This window comes from Callorhinus ursinus, unplaced genomic scaffold (genome assembly GCF_003265705.2).
Source record: "Callorhinus ursinus isolate GAN/ISIS: 27379988/994484 unplaced genomic scaffold, GSC_fseal_2.0 scaffold45, whole genome shotgun sequence".
NCBI classification, from domain to species: domain Eukaryota; kingdom Metazoa; phylum Chordata; class Mammalia; order Carnivora; family Otariidae; genus Callorhinus; species Callorhinus ursinus.
In genome coordinates, this window is record NW_027397107.1 from 7,994,661 (window position 1) to 8,007,954 (window position 13,294).

A 13,294-nucleotide genomic window follows, 5' to 3' on the forward strand; every position below is an offset into this window, starting at 1 on the left:
GCTTTTCATGGGTTGGCCTGTTCTGAAAAGGAAAAGGAAGTCCTGAGGAAGCAACCATGGCTTTGCAGGTAATGCACTCTGCCTCTGCTAAATGGAATAAAGAAAGAAGTGGCAGGAGCCCAGGGCTATGGGCTCACCGAGTTCCCTTTATAAGGAAAGAAATGCAAGGAATAGGAAAGAAGCACTTGCCCCTAATGGTGTGAATTCATAGTAAAATTTTCCTTCTTCGGGATGGGACCTGAAATATATTATCCGTAATCCCCTTCCACTGAGTCCCTTTCTTTACCCCATAAATCTTGAAACGCACCTCCTGTTTTGCAAACCTCAACAGCAGCCGGGATGGAACTAGCAACATCGAGTGCGGGTTCTTCTTTGGGCATTTTGCTCACCATATGTTGTTGCAAAGTGACCTGCAACTTACAGGTCAGGATGACTCCCAGCAAAGCTGCTTTAGTGCCTTACCTCCCCCTGGCTCACCAGTCTATTGAAGAGTGTGTTTGGTCTTGCATCAAATCTCCATTGACATTATTCTTAAAAAAAAAAAAAAAAAAAAAAAAAAATCACCTGGAAGGCTTTCTTGCCAGATCTAATGTTTTCTTCTGAGCCCTCCTCACATGTGATCTTTGTGTTACACTTGTGAATTTCTCTCCTTCCTGGAACTCTCTCCTATTGGCTTCCATTGTACATATCTGTTCTAGTTCTTTACTTGCTGCCTTGGTTTCTCCTTAATCTCAGTGTTATTTTCAGAAGACCCTGAGAACAGGGATCGATTTTCATTTATCTCTGAAGTCCCAGTGTCTTGTACAGTCCCTGATACCTGGTGGATGTAATTACCTCTTTAGTAGCCAGCTGTCTGTCTTGGGTCATGTTGACACAGCTCAGATTTTTTTTTTTTTTCAGGGGTTCACCCTCCCATATGCTTAAAAGAAGGTGACTCTTTTTCCTAGTCCCAGGGATGGATAGTGATTTGTTTAATCAAATCGTATAATTTCATTTCCCCTTCCACCAGCTGATTTCAGCATAAACTCATGATTTAATCATGAGCAATAGGGGAAAAGCTTCTAGAGGGCTTCTGGAGTACATTGTCCAAACTACTAAGAAGAGGAAGTGTATAGGTTTGTTAGGACTGCTGTAACAAAGTACCACAAACCAAATGGCTTAAACAACAGAAATGTATTGTTTTGCAGTTCTGGGGGTTAGAAATATGAAATCAAGGGACCAGCAGGGTGTTTCCTCCTGAGGGCTGTGAAGGATCTGTTCCAAGTTTATCTCAGCTTTAGATGGCCATCTTTATGTTCTCCCTTTGTATGTATCTCGGCATCCAAATTTCTCCTTTTTTGTGAGGACATCAGTCATATTGGATTAGGGCTCAGTTGAATGACCTCATTTTAACTTTATTACCTCTGTAACAATCTTTTTTTTTAAAGGTTTATTTATTTATTTTTGAGAGAGTGAGAATGAGAGAGAGAGAAAGAGTACGTGAGAGTGGGGAGGGTTAGAGGGAGAAGCAGGCCCCTCGCCGAGCAGGGAGCCCGATGCGGGACTCAATCCCGGGACTCCAGGATCATGACCTAAGCCGAAGGCAGTTGCTTAACTAACTGAGCCACCCAGCGCCTCTGTAACAATCTTATCTCCAAATAAGTTCACACTATGAGGTACTGGGGGTGAGGATTGCAACAGAAGAATTTTGAAGGTCTACAATTCAACCAATAGCATGGAGGAAACAGCCTTTTCTTTAACACTGCTGATGCCTGGAGCGGCGGCAGTTACATTGTCACCACGACAAGGGAATATAGTTATCAGGGCAATAAACAGAAAATGGTAGAACAGAAAGAGAACCTTGCTGGCATCTTTGATCAAAGTGGTGCTTTAGGAAAACAGATTGGTTGGTGATGTGCATTCCATTTGGAAGGGCACAGGGTGAAACTGAGAGCAGGTGAACTAGTTAAGTCACTACCGCAACAGGCCTGGTGAGATGATTTGAACTAAACTAATGGAAGGAAGGGACATAGTCGAGAGGCATCAATGAGGAAACCTTCTTCTAAAAAGAAAGATGGCAGCCAGAGCTGTCCTTGGGGCACAATCACTCCTTCCTGTTCCAGGGCTGTTAGTGCTGGTAGCTGCTTGGAGGTAATGTAAGAAAAGATTGAAAACGGAAGACAAAGCCAGCTCTTCTGATAACCAATTTATGAACACAAAGGACTTGTGAATTGAACTTTTCCTTCCTCCCAGTGGTACAATTTTAGATATTAGCTGACAGTCTGAAAGTAGGCAATTAAAGTCGGTGCTTTTTTTTTTAAAGTTTTTATTTAAATTCCATTTAGTAAAGTAGGTGCTTTAAATCAGTGCTCCCCAAACTGTGATTCATGGAATGCTAATTCTGTGAGTTATTAATAGATCTTATACAAATCAAAGGGGAGGCTTGAAGAGATGTTCTGTGTCCAAATGAATTCAGAAGTTTGGGTTAAAGTCCATCTTGCAGGACTTCTCAGAGCCTTTAATCTTCTAGTGTAGAATGTGAATCTCTAAGATAAGGATGTAGTAAACAGCATTTGCAAAAATTACAAAACCTATGGTTTGCCAACATTTTATCACAGAGCATCTCACAGGACTGCATTCTGCGGGGGCACAGGTTGGGATATGCTGCTTTAAACAATGATTTCCCTCGAAGCTTCATTTCTTTATCCTCTGGTACATTACACCTTAGCTATTCAGTGTCCTATTCAGTGTAAAGGGCCTATTACAGATGGGATTGCCAATTCCCTGGTGACCCGTGAGCCTCTGTGCAGTGATATTGACATCCCCATTTAAAACACTGAGGCAGGAAGAGATGAGGCATACTAGTGTGTGAATAGAGTTATTCCCAGGAGACGGGACAGAGGAAAGAAAAATCTATGAGCCTGCCTCAGATCAGGTAATGGGCCAAATATTCAGTGGCTTTCAAAGCCCACATTTGGAGCAGAATCCACCAAATGAAAGGCATTGGCTACAGACACCTCTGAGAAGGGAATTTTCAGGTGAGAAAATACAACCCCTCCTTCCCCAGGGAGAGAGTTTCTCTGGACTCATCTTCCTGGACATATGTTATTCTTTATTACGGGCCCCCAGGCAGTGGTGGAGTCTGCACTCTGCAACAGGATTGGTTTGTGTTTTCTACTCGACCCCCCTCCCAGGGGTCTCCCTTGCTTGCACAGTGGGTAGCATGGTTTAGAAATTCAGGGCACACGCAGATACCAGGGCTCAAATCCTAATTCTGAACCTTGTGGATTTTGCCCTTGGGAAGACAGCTTAAGATTTTTGGTCCTCAATTTCTCTTCTGTAAAAGGCGGGGGGTACTCATAATATCTGCCTTCACACACTCTCTTGAGGCTTAGACAAACTCGGTGCTGGACAAAATAAGAATACTAAATAATTAATAATAAGAATAATGGCTTAATAAATGTAATAAAGTACTAAAAGGAAATACATGTGAAACAAATGACTAAATTCCTTTTGAAACACTGCCAAACATTTTGAGGAGAGGGTATTTCCAGGCAGAAGCTAAGGCATGGGCAGATCTATACAGATGGGATGGATTGCAGAGTGAGGAGGACTGGCTTCTAGGTTCAAGGTCTATTGTGTCCAGATATAGAAAGCAGTGAGTGTCAAGTTATAGAGCTTCCCTTACATCTGTGGACACTCACTGGAGGATTTTTTAATTGGGGAGGGACATGGTTAATTCACTGCCTGCTAGAAAGGTCACTTTGGCAGTAGCAGGGAACCATGTGTAATCACCAATGTTGGAGATATGTCCTTCACCTTTATGTATGTATGTAGTTTGCTGTGTCATTTAAAGATAAATTAAGTTGCTGATCCCAGGGTATTTGCTACTAAAGTGTCATGATTGACAAAATAAGAAATGATCAATTGGTTTGTGCCTGGTAATGGCAATGAGTTTAAACAGAATCCACATGCTGGTGAATTCTGCCTCAGGCTTAGAAAATTGAACATACTATTTTTGAATAAGATGACTATAATTTGTACATCTCAGGAAACTTTCAGGAAAGCAACTGTTGTTCTCTTTGCCTTGTAGGAATGGCCTCTAGGGGAAATTAGATGAACTCTAAACCATGGCTGAGCCTCCCTAATTCCTTATAGTTAAAGGAACATGGTTTAACCTATGGGCCTTTTACATGTGAAAATTCTATTGGTGGGACATGAACTTCAGAACACAGACACTGTGCTCAGATTTGTTGTCTCGACATTTCATATACCTTCATGATCGGTTACCACATTCTTCAAATAGTATGTGCGCCTGATTCTTCTATGGAAACACTGTTCTCACAGTGTCCCCAAGGTGGTGGGGGCATTTCTGGCTCCCAAACTGGCTCCGGCCATTTCCTACCTGAGGAGTCTTTCAAACTCTTCTCTGTCTCTCTGAGTTATACTTTTTCTTCAAAAACCATCTCCTACATGACCATGGCATTGAATGCCACAGCCTTCCATTGTCTCAACATTCTCATTACTTCTTTCAACTGTACCATCTGTATCACTTGGTTGGAACCGAATCGAAGATGTATTACAAAGATGTGTGTCTCTTTGTGCACAAGCTCTGTTATAGCCTGACCAGTGTCTGGAGGTGTGATGTTTACCTGTCCAGGGACAATGGTGAATGGGAAGCAGCTGAGAATGGGTGGGACTGTGGGTGAGAACACGATTGCACCCTGGCTGCAGGACTGACCTTTGGGGCAGGTGCTATCCAGTCCGATATGCTTAAAAGGACAGTGGCAGAAAGGGACATTGTTAAGAGTCAAGCTCTTAATAGGGTCTTTGGAAGTTTCACCAAACTCTCTCAGTATTGGTTTCCTCATCCTTCAAGCAAGGCAAAATCTATTTAAAAAAATTAACGAACAAACAAAACCCACATCTCATGGGGTTATTGTGGAAATTAAAGCAGTGAACTTACATAAAGCCCTTAACACAGTGATTGATGCATAATAAGCATCCAATAAATGATGGTTGTTATTATTATGATAGTCAACAAAGAAGAGGTTATAGTAAGTGCTCCTGGAGCTTAGAAATAAATTACCCTCTGTAAGAGGAACTAGGAAAACTCAACACAAAAAATGAGATTAACCATCTGTTGAATTAAGCTCTCTGAAAACGGTCTGCACGTTTGTGTGGCTATGGAAATTTGGGAAACACCCAGGTCCAATCAAGCAGGCCGAGGTATCACCTGTGTAGAGGCCCAGCTCGAACTTGATCCATGGAAAAGAAACCTGGACTCCAATCAGGTATCTTAGCATCACGGAAGGAAGGATGTCTCTAGAGAATTGACAGTCTAGGAAAAGAAAGGGTGGGAGATCAAGGGTTTGCTACTTTTCATGAAGCATTGTGGGAGAGGGGCGAGATGAGGAGAGACAGAGGCAGGAAAACAGAGAAAGAAAGAGAAAAGAGAAAGACAGAGAGGTAGAGAGACCCAGTGGAACAGAGAGAAAGACAGGAAGGGGAAAGGACAAACTGAATACAGAATATGGGAATACTCAGGGTACCAGAGGGATGAATCTAAGATGGTCCAATTGTCTTTTCCTCAGAGACAATCCAATATTATTTAGCCTTCTTACAAGCAAACTTTTCTTTATGTAGTGTTCCATGATTTATTGTTTGCATATAACACCCAGTGCTCCATTCAATACGTGTCCTCCTTAACACCCATCACCAGGCTAACCCATTCCCCAACCCCCCCTAAAACCCTCAGTTTGTTTTTCAGAGTCAGTAGTCTCTCATGGTTCGTCTCCCCATCGGATTTCTCACCCTTCATTTTTCCCTTCCTACTATTTTTTTTTTAACATATAATGTATTATTTGTTTCAGAGGTACAGGTCTGTGATTCATCAGTCTTACACAATTCACGGTGCTGCCCATAGCACATACCCTCCCCAGTGTCCATCACCCAGCCACCCCATCCCTCCCACCCTCCTCCATGCCAACAAACCTCAGTTTGTTTCCTGAGATTAAGAGTCTCTTATGGTTTGTCTCCCTCTCTGGTTTCATCTTGTTTCATTTTTTCCTCCCTTCCCCTATGGTCCTCTGTCTTGTTTCTCAAATTGCTCACATCAGTGAGATCACATGAAACTTGTCTTTCTCTGATTGACTTATTTCACTTAGCATAATACCCTCGAGTTCCATCCACGTTGTTGCAAATGGCAAGATTTTGTTTTTTTGATGGCTGCATAATATTCCATTGATATATATACCACATCTTCTTTATCCATTCATCTGTTGGTGGACATCTTGGCTCTTTCTATAGTTTGGCTATTGTGGACATTGCTGCTATAAACATTGGGGTGCACGTACCCCTTTGGATCACTACATTTGTATCTTTGGGGTAAATACCCAGTAGTGCAATTGCTGGGTTGTAGGGTAGCTCTATTTTCAACTTTTTGAGGAACCTCCATACTGTTTTCCAGAGTGGCTGCACCAGCTTGCATTCCCACCAACAGTGTAGGAGGGTTCCCCTTTCTCTGCATGCTTGCCAACATCTGTACATCTGTTGTTTCTTGACTTGTTAGTTTTAGCCGTTCTGCCTGGTATGAGGTGGTATCTCATTGAAGTTTTGATTTGGATTTCCCTAATGCCGAGTGATGTTGAGCACTTTTTCATGTGTCTGTTGGTCATTTGGATGTCTTCTTCGCAGAAATGTCTGTTCATGCCTTCTGCCCATTTCTTGATTGGATCATTTGTTCTTTGGGTGTTGAGTTTGATAAGTTCTTTATAGATTTTGGATGCTAGCCCTTTATCTGATATTGTCATTTGCAAATATCTTCTCCCATTCTGTCGGTTGTCTTTTGGTTTTATTGACTGTTTCCTTTGCTGTGCAGAAGCTTTTTATCATGAAGACGTCACAATAGTTCATTTTTGCCCTTGCTTTCCTTGCTTTTGGCAATGTTTCTAGGAAGAAGTTGCAGCAGCTGAGGCCGAAGAGGTTGCTGCCTGTGTTCTCCTCTAGGATTTTGATGGATTCCTATCTCACATTTAGGTCTTTCATCCATTTGGAGTCTATTTTTGTGTGTGGTGTAAGGAAATGGTCCAGTTTCATTCTTCTGCATGTGGCTATCCAGTTTTCCCAACACCATTTGTTCAAGAGACTGTCTTTTTTCCATTGGACATTGTTTCCTGCTTTGTCAAAGATGAGTTGACCATAGAGTTGAGGGTCCATTTCCGGGCTCCCTATTGTGTTCCATTGATCTATGTGTCTGTTTTTGTGCCAGTACCATACTGTCTTGATGATTACAGCAAAGCAAACTTTTTATTGCAATTTTAATTTTCAGGGTTAGGGGATTTTTTTCTAAACACCTGCTTTGATCTTAGTGATGGGGCTCAGCAGCCAGACCTCAACTATTGGAAGGGTGAAGTGCTTCCGGAAAGCCTGTTCCAGTCAACACTGACTCTGGAATTGTCGGGGGTGGCGGGGGTGGGCGCTAAGTCCACAGAAGGTGTTCATAGTTATAGCTTGTTGCACTTGATTAGATTTGAATCAAGTTCATTCCATGCACCTCTGTTCCCAGTCCATTCTCTGTAGAATGCCGGGTTATTTGGGAGATGCATACGGTTATACATTTGCCTTTTTGGGATTTTCCATCCAGAAGCTCTCTAAGGTTTGCACAGGAATCCTCAAACAGCGGATGCCATGGGGGATGAGGGTGCTACACTATGATGCAGACAGCAAGGAGCAGGCCTGTGGCGGGGGTGTCCTCGGGAAGTGGACCAGATGGGGGAAATGGCATTGGGACTGGCACTCAGCAGCAGTGGGCATTTCACCAGACAGAGGACAGGGTGTGGACAGCATTAGGGATAAAAGTATGATCATGAACGATAGGGAAGTGCTTTAAAGGGAATGTGGAGGCAAATTAGAGACTGATGAGTCCCTTGAGGCTGCTATAACAAGTACCATAGAGAGCGTGGCTTACAAACCACAAACATGTACTTCTTATAGCCCTGGAGGCTGGAAGTCTGAGATCAAGATGCCAGCATGGTTCAGTTCTGGTGATGACCTTCTTCTGATGTGTGGACTGCTGATTCTCACTGTGTCATCACGTGGTGGAAAGACGGCCAGGGAGTGCCCTAGAGGTCATTTATAAGGGCACCACTACTACTGATGGAGGTTCCACCCTTCTGACATAATCATCTCCCAAAGTCCCCATCTCCTAAAACCATTACATTGGGGGTTAGGATTTGAATATATGAATTGGGGGAGGGAGACACAGGTATTCAGTCCATTGCAACTAGCTATATGGGTGATGGAGAAAGAGTCACCAACAAAACACCTTTGATTATTAACCTCTGGATGCTTCCATGGACTAATAAAGTGGGCTGCATGCAGTAAGTGCTCACCATTATTTTGTTGTATGTCACGTTTGAGACACATATCACCTCTGACAGGGACTCATAGTCCATTTGAACATGTCATGTTACATGTACTAGAGATTCTCATATGAGTTGCTGGTACATGTCCTGTGCCTGGTGTGACTTATAACAAGGAAAGTGATGCAAGGAACAGCCCTTGGGGCCGCTTGAGGAAAAATAGGAGTAACTCTCATTTGTTTTAAGGCTTTCAATGTACTAATTGCATCAGTTTTTTATTGGTCTATCTAACTTAAACCCGTGACATAGATGTTTTTTTTTCCCTTTTGCAATTGTGCTATAATAGAGAATACAGATTGGGCTCTTGGTACCTAGGTCCTACAGCTTGGAATTTCCAGAATGGTGCCTTTGGTATGTATGTTAATGGGATGGCTCATGGCTGGGGCCTCTAGAGTTTCGGGATGGGGCTGGTCACTAGAAAGACCAAGCCATGATGAGAGAGTTGGAACTTTTAGCCCACCCTCGACCTCTGGGGAAGGGTGGGGGCTGGTGATTGAGGTCAGTCACCAATGGCCAGTGATTCAATCACCCATGCCTATGTAATGGAACCTCCATGTAAAGATAGTATTTGGAGATCTGGGTTGGTGAACACATTGACGTACTGGGAAAGTGACAGCCCCTGAGAGGGGTCATGGAAGCTCCGCACTCAACAAATCTTGTTCTATGCATCTCTTCCGGTTGGCTGTTTCTGAATTGGATCTTTTATAATTAGCTAGTAAACATGAGTAAAGCGTTTTCCTGAGTTCTGTGAATTGTTCTAGTGAATTACTGAACCTAGGAGGGGGAAGTAGAAACATTGGACTTACAGCTGGTTCATCAGAAATACAGGTTTGCCCCAGGACTTGCAACCCACATCTGAAGTAGGAGCAGTCTTGTGGGACTGAGCCTTTGACTCGTGAGGTCTGCACTAACACCAAGTAGTTAGTGTCAGAATGGAATAGAAGAGTAGGGCACTTATTTGGTGTCAGAAGTGATGTCAGAGAAAAGAAAAAAAGCAACAGAAAATTAAGAGAAAATTATGGATCAGAGAGGTTAAGTAATTTATCTGAGTCACACAGCTTGCATATGAGAGAGTTAGACTGTAGTCCAAGTCTGGAAGATTCTGGAACCTCTCACTTGACCATGCTGTAAGGATATCAGACTGAGGCTTGCCATTCTGCTCTGTGGAACCTGCTGGAAATAAAGACAGAAAAAGGAATGGACAGGAATTGCCCCCACCTCCAGAAATAGCATATGATAGTGCTCAAGAGCTTGAGGTCTGGACTTGGGAGTACCTGGGGTCATTTACCAGCTTTACTACTTAACTAGTAAGCTTCAGCAAGTTGCTTAAGCTTTGCATTTCACTTTCCTTATGTGTTAAATGGAGAAAATCATAAAACTTATTCCCTGGGATTCTTTTTTGAGAATTATATGAGTTAATATGTGACTAGCACTAAAAATTGTGCTTAACACATAATGACTCAAATGTTAACCTTATCATTATTGTTCTTGGAAAACACCCACAAATGGTGGCCCTATAATAAGACACTACAACCTGGAAAAGAAGAATCCTTTGTTATATTCGAGCAATTGCACTACTGGTTATTTGCCCAAAGAATACAAAAATACTAATTCAAAGGGATACATGCACCCTGATGTTTACAGCAGCATTATCTACAGTAGCCAAATCATGGAAACAGCCCAAGTGTCCATCGACTGATGAATGGATAAAAAATGGGCTTGAAGATTAAGATAGCTTCTCTCCAGAAAAGTGTAAGTGCTACTTCTAAAGACAGAAGGATGACCCCGTTTCCCTCTGAAACTACAGTCGGTCAGTTATCAGTCCATAAAAGATGATACACACACACACACACACACACACACACACACACACACACACACACACACACTGGAGTATTACTCAGACATAAAAAGAATGAAGTCTTGCCATTTACAATGACAGGGATGGAGCTAGAGAGTATGATGCTAAGCAAAACAAGCCAGTCAGAGAAAGACAAATACCATATGCTTTCACTCATATGTGGAATTTAAGAAACAAAACAAATGAGCAAATGGGGGAAAAAAAGCGAGAGAGACAGAGAGGCAACGCAAGAAACAGACTCTTCACCAAAGAGAGCAAATTGCTGGTTACCAGAGGGGAGGGGTGTGGAAGGAGGGGGATCGGAGCATGGGGGATGGGGAGGAAGGAGGGCACTTGGTGTGAGGAGCACCGGCTGATATATGGAAGTGTTGAATCACTATGGTGTACACATGAAACTAATATTATACTGTGCGCCAACTGGAATTTAAGTAAAAACTTAAAGAAAAAAGACCATGTAATGATGAAGTAAGAAATCAATTGCATACATCGTATTTGGAAATCAGCTCTGTTATTTTAAAGTCAGAATGAGGTCACTATTGGACTGAAAATGAAATCTTGGGGAGCAAATAGCTAATCACTGCTAAACAAAATCGTGAGCCCAAAATTCTTTGGAGGAAGTGGCTACTAGTACATTTCCATCAGCCAGGCCCCTCGAAGCATCCAGCATTCCCCATGAGGTAGCAGAGACAGAGGAGTTCCCTCTAATTAGTGTAATGACCTCTAGCGTCGCTGCTGACCTGGGCCTGGCAGTCGGACATACAGAGACCTCAGGAGATGAGGGAAGCGAGGAGGTCAGAGCCAGAGAGAGAACCAAGGCCCTGGGAACACATTAGGCAGAAGGGAAGTAGCCAGCAGTCCATGTGTCAGCTTTCAAAGTGTCATAGAAAACTCCAGTCCAAGGAGACAGGACTGAGCATGGGAGTGTCGAGGCCAGTCTGGGGGTGGTAGAGGGGGGAGAGTGGACAGGGGCTGAAGGGGACGCCATCCAACCCCCAAGTAGGGGGATTATAATGACGTGTAGGGGTTCAGGGATCCGGCGGAGCAAGCAGTCTTCAGGTCAGGGCGGGGCCCCACTATACGGAGCATAAAACTAAGCGCTAACGGGGAAAAGAAAGGCAATGATCTAGCCACTGGGCCGGACCACAGGCACAGCAGAGAGGAGCCGTGGCATTGGGCTGGTGCTCCTAAGCAGCTCCTTGCTTGAGTGCCAGGTCCAAGGGACCCTAGCTCTTCATTGCGAAGGGAGGCAGGCAGGGCATACCACACAGTCCCAAAATATTAGGTCTTTAAAAAACAAATTAATACACCTTTAATTTTGGCAGGGAGAGCTGATTCTAGCCAGGTGTATTTACGAGGAAGTTTTCATGCCTACTAAACAAACAGTCCTTCTTGCCACACACACACACAAACTGGGGTAGAGGAGAAGAGAAAGCGAGAACTAAACTGGAGATGGGTGAAATAATTGGGTTATTTGGAAAAGAGCAGCCACCTGTTTGGGGAACGCATTTCATCCCCTAGATCAGGGGGTCTGATCAACATTTTTTCTCAGATCCAAGCATTTCCCCTTTGTGTAAGTCCCTACTGCCAGGTAGATGTGGGAGGCACTTAGAGAGCGAAGATGCTCTGGCATGAATGGTTTACAAGGAGACATTTTACAATTAGAATAAACATTTGCAGAATTTCCTATCCTGGAGAGCTTGATGATTAAGATAGCGTCTCCCCAGAAAGGTTTGCTACTTCTAAAAACAGAAGGATGACCCCATTTACCTCGGAAACTCCCATCGGTCAGTTATCAGACATGCATTGCCTGTTTGCAATGCGGGAGGCACTGCGGAGGTAGGCACAGGGTTAAGTGAGGGGTGATTTCTACTCTAAATAGGATCCCAGTCCTTAGGACCCAAGCAAACATGGTAAAAGGCCAAAGTGGCCGATACACAGAGATACTAACTTCAGGAAGCAAGACCAGCCCCCGAGGCTGGGGAAACAAGAGGAAAGAGGAAGGGGGCTGTTAGCACCCAGGAGCTGGAGGAGGGGCCTGCGGGGAGGCACCCAGGTGTCTGAGGGGACAGGTGACCCACCAGACACAGGTGCTGAGGAAGTCAGAGCCAACCCGGGAGGAGCCGAGACTCAGACCTCTGAGAAGCAGACACACGGAAGTGGGCCCAGTGTGCACAGGTAGGTGCAGGTACGGAAAGCGCAGTCCTTGTGCTAACGTCAGAGGGCGGAGCCACACCTGGCCAGAAGTTGGGAGGGTCTGGAAGCCTTCGGAAGAAAGCAGTCCCGCCTCCCGCTCGCCCTCTGGCGCCCCCAACTGGCAGACCTCAGCAAGGAGCCGCGGGCAAAGATGAGATGGGGTTTTCAGAGTCCAGCCCCCACCTCCCAAAACACAGTGAAGAAGGGTGCATTAAGAGAGTAGCCCAGTAACCAAGACAAATACCTTGTAAGAGGCACAAAGAGAAGCTACGTAGGGAATTTTCGATGTGATTATACCGCTCGGGGCCCGCAGTCAGGCAAGACTCCATGCACGGGCAAGTTTTGTTATAGCTTGGGCCGATTCCGGTGTGGCCCCTTCACTTGGCATTCATTTATTTATTCAATACTTACTTCAATGCCTGCTAGGTGCCAAGTGCTCTGATAAACACTGGAAATACAACGACGAATGTGACAGGGTAGGTACTTGTCTTCATAGGACTTGCTTTAGAGGAAAGAGAAAAAAATAAAGAACAGCAACAAAAACGGATGTATTAGTAAGTTCATAAAGGAAACAAAACAGGGTGACACGGTCAAGAGATACAGGAAGAGGTTGAGAGCACTTCCAATTAAGCCATAAGGGAAGTGGTCTTCAGGAGGTGACAGTTGACTATCACTGGAGTGGTATACAGAGCTAAATATACAAACAACTGAGGTAGGGGGCAGCAATGTGAGCGGCATGAACAGCAAGTGCAAAGGCCCTGAGGCAGGAATGTGCTTGCTGTGGTTGAGGAGCAGGTTTCAAGAGAAAGGCATCATTGGGAGAAACAGCCAGGCACAG